Genomic DNA, 14,207 nt, shown 5'->3' with positions numbered 1-14,207 from the left:
TGGGCAGTTTTTCTAGTAATCTGACAGGAGAGGAGGAGCAGGAGCAGCCAGAGGAGCTAGAGGGTTATGAGGTAGGCGAGCCAGAGGACCCAGACACACCATGGCCGTATACAGTGGAGATGGAGGCAGGGAGTACCTCCGAGTCACTTGCACACATGGCATGATGCATGCTCATTTGCTTGCGTAGTGACAGCCGAATTGTCACCATTCAGCAGAGGTATGACCTCTAGATCTCCACCTTATTGGACCCTCGTTGCCGCCACAAAATAGGGGCCTTTTTTACACACACTGAGAGGGAGGACAAAGTGACCTACTACAGATGCATCCTATGTAGTCAGTTGGCCGATGCCTTTCGGCGCCATCATCCATCCTCTCACCAGTGGCGGATCCAGGGGGGGGGCAACGGGGCAATTGCCAGCCCGAGATTGCTGCCCCCCCGCTCCCTAGCATGGTGGAGCCGAAGCTGTAAGCTCCGGCTCCACCATTCACTAAACTTACACACACTCTGTGAGTACACAGCGTGTGTGCTGCGGGGATGAGATCCACTAAAGGCCAGCGCGATGACGTCACATCATCGCGCCGGCGCCTGGAGGACCCGTCCCCGCGGCCTGCATAGTGTAAGTAAGGTTATGCTCAGAGCCCAGGGGATTAGGGAAATGGGAATATTTAATGAGGGTCTGCAGGGCAAAGCACAGGGGGCATTATATGTGAAGAGCACATGACAGGGGGGCCCTCTGTCCTGTGCCCTTCACATATAATGCCCCCTGTGCTGTGCCCCTCACATAATGCCCCCTGTGCTGTGCCACACATATAAATTATATGTGTGGGGCACAGCAAAGGGGGGCATTGTGTGATATAATGCCCCCCTGTCCTGTGCCCCTCACATATAATGTCCCCTGTGCTGTGCCCCTCACATAATGCCCCCTGTGCTGTGCCACACATATAAATTATATGTGTGGGGCACAGCACAGGGGGCATTATATGTGTGGGGCACAGCACAGGGGGGCATTATATGATATAATGCCCCCTGTTCTGTGCCCCACACTTATAATGCCCCCTGTCCTGTGCCCTTCACATATAATGTCCCCTGTGCTGTGCCCCTCACATAATGCCCCCTGTGCTGTGCCCCTCACATATAATGCCCCCTGTGCTGTGCCCCTCACATATAAATTATATGTATGGGGCACAGCACAGGGGGCATTATATGTGTGGGGCACTGCACAGGGGGGCATTATATGATATAATGCCCCCTGTTCTGTGCCCCACACTTATAATGCCCCCTGTGCTGTGCCCCTCACATATATTGCCCCCTGTGTTGTTCCCCTCACATATATTGCCCCCTGTGCTATGTCCCACACATATAATGCCCCCTGTGCTGTGCCCCTCACATAAAATTCCCCATCATGCGCCCCTGATATATAATGCCCCCATCATGCGCCCCTCACATATAATGCGCTCTGTGCTGTGCCCCTCACATATCATGCTCCTGTCATGTGCCCCTCACATATAATGCCCCCATTCTTTGCCCCTCACATATAATGCCCCCATCATACGCCCCTCATATATAATGCCCCCTGTGCTGTGCCCTTCACATATAATGCCCCCATCATGCACCCCTCACATATAATGCCCCCTGTGCTGGGCCCCTCACATATAATGTTCCTGTCATGTGCTCCAAACATATAATGCCCCCTGTGCTGTGCCCCTCACATATAATGCCCCCTGAGGGGACTGGACATGGGGCTTTATATGTGAAGGGCACAGCACAGGGGGCATTATATGTGAGGGGCGCATGATGGGGGCATTATATGTGAGGGGCACATCACAGGGGGCATTATATGTGCGGGACGCATGATGGGGCATTATATGTGCGGGACGCATGATGGGGGCTTTATATATGAGGGGCGCATGATGGAGGCATTATATGTGAGGGGCACAGCACAGGGGGAATTAAATGTGTGGGGCACATGACAGGAGCATTATATGTGAAGGGCACAGCACAGAGGGCATTATTATGTGGGGGGAACAGGACGGGTCATAATTATTATATGTAGGGGCACAAGATGGGGCATTATTACTATATGTGAAGGCACAGAGTGGTTTGCCTTTCAAAAGTATAGTGTATATTATGAGGAATATCTGGGGTGGTACGTTTTTTAGGGGCCACAATACATTACGGTATTTTACTCAGGGGGTGCACTGCACAGCAAGTTATATTCAGAGAATGCACTGTGTGGTAGTATTATATTCAGAGAGTACAGTGTGTGGTAGTATTATATTTAGAGGGCACAGTGTGTGATAGTATTATATTCAGAGGGTTCAGTGTGTGATAGTATATTCAGAGGGTACAGTGTATGGCAGTATTATATTCAGAGGGCACAGTGTGTTGTATATTCAGGGGGTACAGTGTGTCAGAATTATATTCAGAGGGTGTATGCCAGTATTATTTTCAAAGAATACAGTGTTTGGCAGTATTATAATAATTATTGTTTTCATATAGAGGATCAGAATGCGCTGACATAGTGAGGAGACGTCTGGGCATCAAGTTCTGCAGAGAGAAGATTTAGCTGGAACAAATCCTGGCGGTATGTACCAGCTGAATTAGATAAGGAAATACTATAGAGAAGAAGTCACCTGTAATCACTGATATCATTGTGTATTCTCCTCACTATAGAGAAGACGTCACCCATAGTCACTGATATCATTGTGTATTCTCCTCACTATAGAGAAGACATCACCTGTAATCACTGATCTCTATAGTGAGGAGAATACACAATGATATCAGTGATTACAGGTGATGTCTTCTCTATAGTGAGGAGAATACACAATGATATCAGTGACTACAGGTGACATCTTCTCTATAGTGAGGAGAATACACAATGATATCAGTGACTACAGGTGACGTCTTCTCTATAGTGAGGAGAATACACAATGATATCAGTGACTACAGGTGACATCTTCTCTATAGTGAGGATAATACACAATGATAGCAGTGATTACAGGTGACATCTTCTCTATAGTGAGGAGAATACACAATTATATCAGTGACTACAGGTGACGTCTTCTCTATAGTAAGGAGAATACACAATGATAAGACGTCACCTGTAGTCACTGATATCCCTGTATATTCTCCTCACTATAGAGGAGACGTCACCTGTAATCACTGATATCATTGTGTATTCTCCTCACTATAGACAAGAGGTCATCTGTAGTTACTGATATCATTGTACATTCTCCTCACTATAGAGGAGACGTCACCTGTAATCACTGATATCATTGTGTATTCTCCTCACTATATAGAAGAGGTCATCTGTAGTCACTGATATCATTGTACATTCTCCTCACTATAGAGGAGACGTCACCTGTAATCACTGATATCATTGTGTATTCTCCTCACTATAGAGAAGAGGTCATCTGTAGTCACTGATATCATTGTACATTCTCCTCATTATAGAGAGGATGTCACCTGTAGTCACTAATATCATTGTGTATTATCCTCACTATAGAGAAGAGGTCATCTGTAGTCACTGATATCATTGTGTATTCTCCTCACTATAGAGAAGAGGTCATCTGAAGTCACTGATATCATTCTGTATTCTCCTCACTATGTCCCATCAGAGCTGTAGTCACTTGTAAGTTCTGCAGTTATGATGGGTGAAACAACAACTCCCAGCATCCCCTTACCACTGCTTAGGTCATACTAGGAGCTGTAGTTTTAAATGGTAAAAATTTCTTTAGCACTTTCCCATTCTGTGGCAATAGATATATTTGATTATTATTCTGACATATGAGCACTGCCTAAGAGTGTTAAACAAGGTTAGGACTGTATGATACATTTAATAATATTGTAAGTTCCGTAATCTTATTTTCTGTCCGCCAACACAAAATACTCTAATAGTGCCCCTCCTGAGACTCGACTCTGGATCCGCCCCTGCCTCTCACAGGTCTGAATCGGGGGCCCCCTGCGCTCACCTTCTACTCCCATGGCTATATGGTCTCCCCATGCTTCAGCCACATCCAAGCTGTCATTCAGCCATTAAATGGTCTCCTCATGCTGCCAACACCTCCACGATGTGTCATTTAGCCACTATATGGTCTCCTCATGCTGCTAACACCTCCACACTGTGTCATTTTGACACTATATGGTCTCCTCATACTGTCAATACCTCCACGCTGTGTCATTCAGCCACTATATGGTCTCCTCATGCTGCTAACACCTCCACGCTGTGTCATTTTGACACTATATCGTCTCCTCATGCTGCCAACACCTCCACGCTGTGTCATTCAGCCACTATATGGTTTCCTCATACTGATGCCACCTCCAGGCTCTGTCATTGTGCCTCTCTGCGGCAGTGATTCTAAAAGTGATGCCTGTAATCTGCATGTCATACTGAATAACAGTATTCTTTCACTACCCAAGCACACTCCATATGCGTGTTAGGACAAAGCAAAGTGTTCTACACCCCTATTGAGGCTCTCTGTAGGCCAGAAATAGCCATTTTTAATATAGATACACCACAAATAAATTTAGATCAAACAAATTTTTAGGAAAATTCGGCGAATCGGCCACATCAAATTTTTCCCTTAGAACGTAAGGGAATATTACATTTTTGACAATAATTTTTACCTTAGTCTTGAAAGCAGCACATAAATATCCCTCCCTCTTAATTTCTTTATTTACTTAGCCCATGGTGTTTTGGGGGAGGGGCTGTAATAGTGGACTAAATTGTTTGTTAATGTTTAATTCATTACTTTTCCACCTGCCCTGATTGTTCACAGGGGCAGTGATACCCCTCTTGTGCTGCTGTTAGGAATAAGGGAAAACAAATTATTGTAAAAATTTACAATTCATGGAGTCTGTTAGTTTATTGATCTGTTGACAATCCCTAGTCTCCGTCACCATAACACTCCCTTAGAGAGAGTCCCACAAGTTCTCAATAGGGTTGAGGTTAGGTTTATCTTTATGGCCTTTAAGAGCTAGTAATGCAGAGATGTACTTCAGACCATACGATGGAGCATTGTCCTGCATATAAATATTGGTCTTTTTAAAAGGTGGATATTTTTCCCTGTGACAGTGCTTGAAGAAGGTGATCTCTCAATATTGACAGTAGGTTTGGAAGTTGATTTTGACTAACTAGCTCATCTTTTTCTAACCAGCTCATCTTTAATATAATAATAATACCAGTCCATACCAGTACCCCAACTTCATTTTGCTTGTGTCTGTGTAGAAGTGGAGTTCTGTGCTCATTATAAATCCAGCCATTGGCCCATCCATATGGACCATCAAGAGTCACTCTCACCTCATCAGTCTATAAAACCTTTGAAAATGCTGTCCTCAGATATTTCTTAGCCCAGTCTTGATGTTTCAACTTATGTGTCTTGTTCATAGGTGTTCAAGTTGCAGCCTTCCTTGTCATAAAGCATGGAAAACCTTGTGTTTTTGGCCACTCCAGGTAGGTTGTAGTTCTGGAATATGACAACACTGGAGGAAAATGGGTTTCTGGTAGCTTCACATTTAATTCTACTTAATTTATTGGTAGGTAATTTGCATTTTTTTTTCACCTTTCCTGCAACCCTGTTGACTATTTGTAAGAATACATTTAGTAATTCTGTGATCATCATGACCCAATTTCAAGAGTGATGGATCCTCTGAAATACTTTTAAGTCTCTTTTTTGACCCATTTTACCTGAGGAAAAGAAGCTGCCTAATACTTTTTCACCCCTTAATATTGATCTCCTGTAGGCCACATCCATTCTCATTACACAAATACAGATTGGATATGCTTAAATCCAATATCCATTCACATTTACACAGCTTGGAGTTGAAAAATATGCATTGAAGTAATTATATGGTCAAAACAGTCACTTGTTTAATAATTCTGCTGTTACGCCGAGCGCTCCAGGTCCCCGCTCCTCCCTGGAGCGCTCGCAGGGTTTTCCTGTTCGCTGCGCCCCGGTCAGACCCGCTGACCGGGAGCGCTGCGATAATGTCTCTAGCCGGGATGCGATCCGCGATGCGGGGCGCGCCCGCTCGCGATTCGCATCCCGGCCCGCTTACCAGACTCGTTCCCCGTCTGTTCTGTCCCGGCGAGCGCGACCCCGCTCCCTAGGGCGCCCCCGCGCTGGCTCTTTGCGATTTAAAGGGCCGGTGCGCCACTGATTGGCGCCTGGTTCTAATTAGTGTGTTCACCTGTGCACTTCCCTATATAACCTCACTTCCCCTTCCCTTCCTTGCCGGATCTTGTTGCCATTGTGCCAGTGAAAGCGTTCTTTGTATGTCCCAAGCCAGTGTTCCAGACCTCTTGCCGTTGCCCCTGACTACGATCCTTGCTGCCTGCCCTGACCTTCTGCTACATCCGACCTTGCTCTTGCCTAATCCCTTGTACCGCGCCTATCTCAGCAGTCAGAGAGGTTGAGCCGTTGCCGGTGAATACGACCTGGTTGCTACCACCGCTGCAAGACCATCCTGCTTTGCGGCGGGCTCTGATGAATACCAGTAGTAACTTAGAACCGGTCCGCACGGTCCACGCCAATCCCTCTCTGACACAGAGGATCCACCTCCAGCTTGCCGAATCCTGACAGTAGATCCGGCCATGGATCCCGCTGAGGTCCCACTGCCAGTTGTCGCTGACCTTACCACGGTGGTCGCCCAGCAGTCGCAACAGATAGCGCAACAAGGCCATCAGCTGTCTCAACTGACTGTTATGCTATAGCAGCTTCTACCACAGCTTCAGCAACCATCTCCTCTGCCAGCTCCTGCACCTCCTCCGCAGCGAGTGGCCGCATCCAGCCTCCGTTTATCTATGCCGGACAAGTTCGATGGGGACTCTAAACTTTGCCGTGGTTTTCTCTCGCAATGTTCCCTGCATTTGGAGATGATGTCAGACCAATTTCCAACTGAACGGTCAAAGGTGGCTTTCGTGGTTAGTCTCCTGTCTCGGAAGGCCCTGTCATGGGCCACACCGCTCTGGGACCGCAATGATCCTGTCACTGCCTCCGTACAGTCCTTTTTCGCTGAGATTCGAAGTGTCTTCGAGAAACCAGCCAGAGCTTCTTCTGCCGAGAATGCCCTGCTGAACCTGGTCCAGGGTAATTCTTCAGTAGGCGAGTACGCCATCCAATTTCGTACTCTCGCCTCCGAATTATCTTGGAATAACGAGGCCCTCTGCGTGACCTTCAAAAAAGGCCTGTCCAGTAACATCAAAGATGTGCTGGCCACACGAGAAATCCCTGCCAACCTGCATGAACTTATTCATTTGGTCACCCGCATTGACATGCGCTTTTCCAAAAGACGCCAGGAGCTCCGTCAGGATATGGACTTTGTTCGCACTAGGCGGTTTCTCTCCCCGGCTCCTCTCTTCTCTGGTCCGCTGCAATCTGTTCCTGTGCCTTCCGCCGTGGAGGCTATGCAAGTAGACCGATCTCGCCTGACACCACAAGAGAGGACACGCTGCCGCAATGAGAACCTATGCCTGTACTGTGCCAGTACCGAACACATCCTGAAGGATTGTCCTATCCGTCCTCCACGTCAGGAAAGACGCACTTCGATTCCGCACAAAGGTGAGACAGCTCTAGATGAGAACTCAGCTTCTCCACCTCTTACTGTACCTGTGTGGATTTCTTCTTCTAACTCCTCCTTCTCAGCTGTGGCCTTCTTGGATTCTGGATCTGCAGGAAATTTTATTTTGGCCTCTTTCGTTAACAGGTTCAACATCCCAGTGACCAGTCTTGCCAGACCTCTCTACATCGCTTCAGTTAATGGTGAAAGATTGGACTGTACTGTGCGTTACCGCACAGAACCCCTGTTAATGTGCATTGGACCCCATCACGAAAAAATTTAATTTCTGGTCCTCTCTAACTGCACCTCTGAAATTCTTCTCGGACTACCTTGGCTCCAACGCCATTCCCCTACCCTTGATTGGACCACCGGAGAAATCAAGAACTGGGGTGCTTCTTGCCACAAAAAATGCCTCACGTCTGCTCTCAGTCCTGCCAGTCAAACCCCTATGGCTCCTCCTATACCAGGTTTCCCCAAGGCCTACTTGGACTATGCCGATGTTTTTTGCAAAAAACAAGCAGAGACTTTGCCTCCTCACAGGCCTTATGACTGCCCTATTGATCTCCTTCCTGGTACTACTCCACCCCGGGGCAGGATCTATCCTCTGCCTGCTCCTGAAACACAAGCCATGTCAGATTACATACAAGAAAACTTAAAAAGGGGATTCATCCGCAAGTCTTCCTCCCTGGCCGGAGCGGGGTTCTTCTTTGTCTCCAAAAAAGACGGTTCCTTACGGCCATGCATCGATTACCGCGGTCTTAATAAGATCACTATAAAAAAACGCTATCCCCTGCCTCTTATCTCGGAACTATTTGATCGCCTACGTGGCGCTAACATCTTCACCAAATTTAAGAGGTGCATATAATCTCATCCGCATAAGGGAAAGGGATGAGTGGAAGACCGCATTTAATACCAGAGATGGACACTTTGAATATCTGGTTATGCCCTTTGGGCTCTGCAACGCACCTGCTGTCTTCCAGGACTTTGTAAATTAAATTTTTCGTGATCTGTTATATACCTGTGTGGTGGTTTACTTGGACGACATTTTGATTTTCTCTTCTAACCTCGAAGAACACCGCCGTCATGTACGCCTGGTGCCGCAGAGACTCCGTGACAATCAATTATATGCCAAGATGGAGAAATGTCTCTTTGAATGCCAATCTCTTCCCTTCCTAGGATATTTAGTCTCCGGCCAGGGACTTCAAATGGACCCAGACAAACTGTCAGCCGTGTTAGATTGGCCACGCCCCTCCGAACTCCGAGCTATCCAACGCTTTTTGGGGTTTGCCAATTACTATCGACAATTTATTCCACATTTTTCCACCATTGTGGCCCCTATTGTGGCCCTAACCAAGAAAAACGCCAACCCTAAGTTCTGGACTCCCCAAGCGGACAAGGCATTTAACCGTCTCAAAACTGCCTTTTCTTCTGCTCCCGTACTCTCCAGACCTGATCCATCTAAACCCTTCTCTCTGGAAGTAGACGCCTCCTCGGTGGGACCTGGAGCTGTACTCCTACAAAAAAACTCTTCTGGACATAGCGTTACTTGTGGTTTCTTTTCTAGGACCTTCTCTCCGGCGGAGAAAAATTACTCCATTGGTGATCGAGAACTGCTGGCCATAAAACTAGCCCTCGAGGAATGGAGGCACCTGCTGGAGGGCTCCAAATACCCAATTATCATATACACAGATCATAAGAATCTCTCTTATCTTCAGTCTGCCCAACGGCTGAACCCACGCCAGGCTAGGTGGTCATTGTTTTTTGCCCGTTTTAACTTTGAAATTCATTTTCGCCCTGCTGACAAGAACATCAGGGCTGACGCCCTCTCTTGTTCCTCTGATGCCTCTGAAATGGAAGCCCCCCTGCAACACATTGTTCCTCCTGACTGTCTGATCTCCTCTTTACCTGCTTCCATCAGAAAAACACCTCCTGATAAGACTTTCGCCACTCAACGCCAGTGCCTCAATATTCTCAGGTGGGGACACTCCTCGCACCTTGCCGGCCATGCTGGCGTCAAAAAGTCCATCCAACTCTCGATTTTATTGGTGGCCCTTTGTTCGGGCTTGTACAGTCTGTGCCCGGGACAAGACTCCTCGCCAGAAGCCTGCTGGTCTCCTTCATCCTTTGCCTGTTCCTGAGCTACCATGGTCTCAGATTGCCATGGACTTTATCACGGACCTGCCTTTATCCCATGGCAACACAGTCATTTGGGTGGTCGTTGATCGTTTCTCCAAGATGGCACATTTTATTCCACTTCCAGGTCTTCCTTCTGCGCCACAGTTGGCGAAACAATTTTTTGTGCACATTTTTCGCCTTCACTGGCTTCCCACGCATATCGTCTCGGAAAGAGGCGTTCAATTTGTGTTGAAATTCTGGAGGGCTCTCTGTAATCAACTCAAAATCAAATTAAATTTATCGTCTTCCTATCATCCCCAATCCAATGGGCAAGTAGAGAGAGTTAACCAGGTTCTTGGTGATTATTTGCGACATTTTGTTTCCTCCCGCCAGGATGATTGGTCCAATCTTCTAAATCCCCGTTAATCTCTGCTAAATCCCCGTTCTTCATGGTGTACGGCCGTCACCCTCTTCCCCCCCTCCCCACTCCCACGCCTTCTGGTTTGCCCGCTGTTGATGAGGTTACCCGGGACTTCTCCACCATCTGGAAAGAGACTCAAAAATCCCTCTTACAGGCCTCATCCCGGATGAAGAAGCATGCCGACAAAAAAAGAAGAACTCCTCCTGTCTTTGTTCCTGGAGACAAAGTGTGGCTCTCAGCCAAGTATATCCGCTTCCGTGTCCCCAGTTATAAACTGGGACCACGTTATCTTGGACCCTTTAAAATCAAGTGCCAAATCAATCCTGTCTCCTACAAACTCCTTCTTCCCCCTTTTCTCCGTATCCCTAACGCTTTTCATGTTTCTCTCCTTAAACCGCTTATCCTTAACCGCTTCTCTCCCAAGGTTGTCGCTCCCACTCCTGTCTCCGGGTTCTCAGATGTCTTCTCGGTTAAAGAAATTCTCGCATCTGAGACGGTCAGAGGTAAAAAAAAAAATTCTTGTAGATTGGGAGAATTGCGGCCCTGAGGAGAGGTCATGGGAACCCGAGGATAAGATTCTCAACAAAGACCTCATTCACAAATTTTCAGGTGCTAAAAAGAGGGGGAGACCCAAGGGGGGGGTACTGTTACGCCGAGCACTCCGGGTCCCCGATACTCCCTGGAGCGCTCACAGCGTTTTCCTGTTCGCAGCGCCCCGGTCAGACCCGCTGACCGGGAGCGCTGCGATAATGTCTCTAGCCGGGATGCGATCCGCGATGCGGGACGCGCCCGCTCGCGATTCGCATCCCGGCCCGCTTACCAGACTCGTTCCCCGTCTGTTCTGTCCCGGCGCGCGCGGCCCCGCTCCCTAGGGCGCCCCCGCGCTGGCTCTTTGCGATTTAAAGGGCCAGTGCGCCACTAATTGGCGCCTGGTTCTAATTAGTGTGTTCACCTGTGCACTTCCCTATATAACCTCACTTCCCCTTCCCTTCCTTGCCGGATCTTGTTGCCATTGTGCCAGTAAAATCGTTCTTTGTATGTCCCAAGCCAGTGTTCCAGACCTCTTGCTGTTGCCCCTGACTACGATCTTTGCTGCCTGCCCTGACCTTCTGCTACGTCCGACCTTGATCTTGCCTAATCCCTTGTACCGCGCCTATCTCAGCAGTCAGAGAGGTTGAGCCGTTGCCGGTGGATACGACCTGGTTGCTACCGCCGCTGCAAGACCATCCTGCTTTGCGGCGGGCTCTGGTGAATACCAGTAGCAACTTAGAACCGGTCCGCCGGCACGGTCCACGACAATCCCTCTCTGACACAGAGGATCCACCTCCAGCTTGCCGAATCCTGACATCTGCCAACACTGTATAGCTTAAAGGTGCATTGTATTTTAAGTATCAATGAAGAAAATTTAGAAATATGAATATTCTTGTTTTTCCCACATATTTTGTGAAGTGAAGGCTAGGCTTAGTTCACACAACATAACATTTTTGGTGCGTATTTTAATTTACGCACTGACTTTCACGGAAAATATGGCCACCTCATTATTAAATACAACGGCATTTTCTGTGAAAAACTAACTTGAAAAAAATACAGTGTGTGAACCAAGCCTTATACAACCAAAATAAAATTTTATAAAGTAGACTAAAATTAACTATGTTCATTGCAATAAAGTAGCCAAATGTGGACCTGTGTACGTCATTCTCTTCCAGAACGAGGAGTAAGATGACATAAAATGTGCATTAGAAAAATAAATTACAGATTTCAACACAAATGTTATATTAGGTATGATAAATCTATACATCAGCATGATGGTTCACATTTTTATCTTGCTGACAAGTCTATTTACATCTTAGTGGTTTGCATTTAACTTTGCAAGGATATATACAAATGTCATGCAGAGTTAGTTGCTAGAAAAGTAGTCATGCTGCTGCAGGATGGAAAAGCCAGCTGTCAGTAACTACCAGGTTCTCCAAAGAAAAGGCAGAATTGGTTTCCTACAGCTTCTTCCTTATCAATGTTTTATATTTTATTATTACTCAGCAAGCACTGTATATACAATACAAAATGATCAAAAATATAAAATGTTGGACTTTGGAGATTTTTTTATGTATACGCCGTTGACCGTGCAGTTTAACCTCTTCAGGACGGGGGGCGTATGCATACACCCTGCATCCCGAGTCCTCAACTCCTTAAGGACTTAGGATGTACCTGTACGCCCTAAGCCCGCTCCCGGTGTTAAAAACTGGGTCACGCCGTGACCCCGCATCACTCCGGGTGGGTCCCAGCTGCTAATCATAGCCGGGACCCTGGGCTAACAGCGCGTGGCATCAATCGTTGTGCCGCGTGCTGTTAACCCTTCAGACGCGGCGATCAAAGTTGACCATCGTGTCTGAAAGTGAAAGTAAATGCTTTTCGGCAGCTCAGTCGGGCTGATCGGGACATCGCAAAAAAATCACGATGTTCCGATCAGCTGGGACGCAGGCGGAGGTCTCCTTACCTGTGTCCGTGGCGTCCGATCGGGGTTTGATTGCTCCAAGCCTGAACTACAGGCTTGAGCAATCGAGCCCCTATCTCGCTGATCCGTGCAGAGCTATGGCTCTGCAGGGATCAGCATAGATCAGTGTGCGCAGTGCTATAGGTCCCTATGGGAGCTATAGCACTGCAAAAAAAAAAGTTAACAAAGGCCATATAACCCCTTCCCGAATAAAAGTCCAAATCACCCCCCTTTTCCCATAAAAAAAAAATTAAAATAAAAATTTACATATGTGGTATTGCCTCGTGCATAAATGTCCGAACTATAAAAATATATAATTAATTAAACCGCACGGTCAATGGCGTACGCGCAAAAAAAATCCAAAGTCCAAAATAACGTATTTTTGGTAGCTTTTTAAATCATGAAAAAATGAATAAAAAGTGATCAAAAAGTGAAATCAATACAAAAATTGTACCGCTAAAAACGTCAGATCACGGCACAAAAAATGAGCCCTCATACCACCCCATACGCAGAAAAAAAAAAAGTTATAGGGATCAGAAAATTACAATTGTAAACGTATACATTTCCGTGCATGTAGTTATGATTTTTTCCAGAAGTACGACAAAATCAAACCAATATAAGTAGGGTATCATTTTAATCGTATGGACCTACAGAATAAAGATCAGGTGTCATTTTCATTAAAAAATGTACTGCATAGAAACGGAAGCCCCCAAAAGTTACAAAATGGCTTTTTTTCTTCAATTTCGTCGCACAATGATTTTTTTTTCCATTTCGCTGTAGATTTTTGGGTAAAATGACTGATGTCACTGCAAAGTAGAATTGGTGGCGCAAAAAAATAAGCCATCATATGGATTTTTAGGTGCAAACTTGAAAGTGTTATGATTTTTAAAAGGTGAGGAGGGAAAAACGAAAGTGCAAAAACTGAGAACCCCTCAGTCCTTAAGGGGTTAAGGACGTAGGGCATATGCATTTGCCCGTGGGAATTCCAGTCCCCTCCGCTAGCCGGTTGGGGACCGGACCGGGATGCCTGCAGGAATCATTCAGCAGGCTTCCCGGCACATCACCGAGGGGGGTCCTGAGACACCCCCATGTCGGCGATCACAGAAAATCGCATGTCAATTCAGACATGCAATTTTCTGCTATTCCGGGCTGATCGGGTCTCTGGTGACCCGATCACCCGGAAAATAGGGATGATCGGAGCTGTCAGTGACAGCCCCGATCATCCTGAGGGATAGGAGTGAGGTTGCAGTGCTGGGATCTCCTCCTATCCCCTGCCATTGGTCAGAAATGAATTCTGACCAATGGCAGCACAGGACAGTGGGTTGCCATGGAAACCCTCCATTCTGCCCACCCCTGGATGTTGGGCAGAATAGGGGGAGAATATGGAGGCCGGGTACTTGCAAAGAAGAGGGCGTGGGGACCTCTGATCACCGGAGACATCAGCGGAGATCACGGCGCAGGTAGGGAAGCGACGGTGGGGGAGGGGGGAAGGAAAGTTGCAGTAAAGCAATCTTTACTGTGGCAACCACAAGGAAGACCTTACTGCAGCTCCCAGCATGCCCAGACAGCCAAAGGCCACTGTTACAGTGGTTCCCAAATGGTAGTCCTCCAGATGTTGCCAA

General features: G+C 47.1%; 1 long non-coding RNA gene across 3 annotated transcripts in view; it reads left to right on the top strand.

Annotated features, from left to right (window-relative positions):
• The window catches only part of LOC130273714 (uncharacterized), a 67,962-nt gene that overhangs the window by 36,093 nt on the left and 17,662 nt on the right, over window positions 1-14,207 (top strand). For 2 of the 3 annotated variants that reach the window (XR_008844098.1, XR_008844097.1), the window contains exon 2: window positions 5,390-5,453. This is a non-coding gene — a long non-coding RNA (uncharacterized LOC130273714). Of the gene's footprint in view, window positions 1-2,498; window positions 2,586-5,389; window positions 5,454-14,207 lie in introns of those variants that run through there. The other variant, XR_008844099.1, reaches the window with a different exon arrangement.

The sequence above is a fragment of the Hyla sarda genome, chromosome 5 (assembly GCF_029499605.1).
Source record: "Hyla sarda isolate aHylSar1 chromosome 5, aHylSar1.hap1, whole genome shotgun sequence".
In the NCBI taxonomy this organism is placed as follows: domain Eukaryota; kingdom Metazoa; phylum Chordata; class Amphibia; order Anura; family Hylidae; genus Hyla; species Hyla sarda.
Note: the sequence above shows the minus strand (reverse complement) of the source record. Positions and strands in the feature narration are given on the sequence as shown.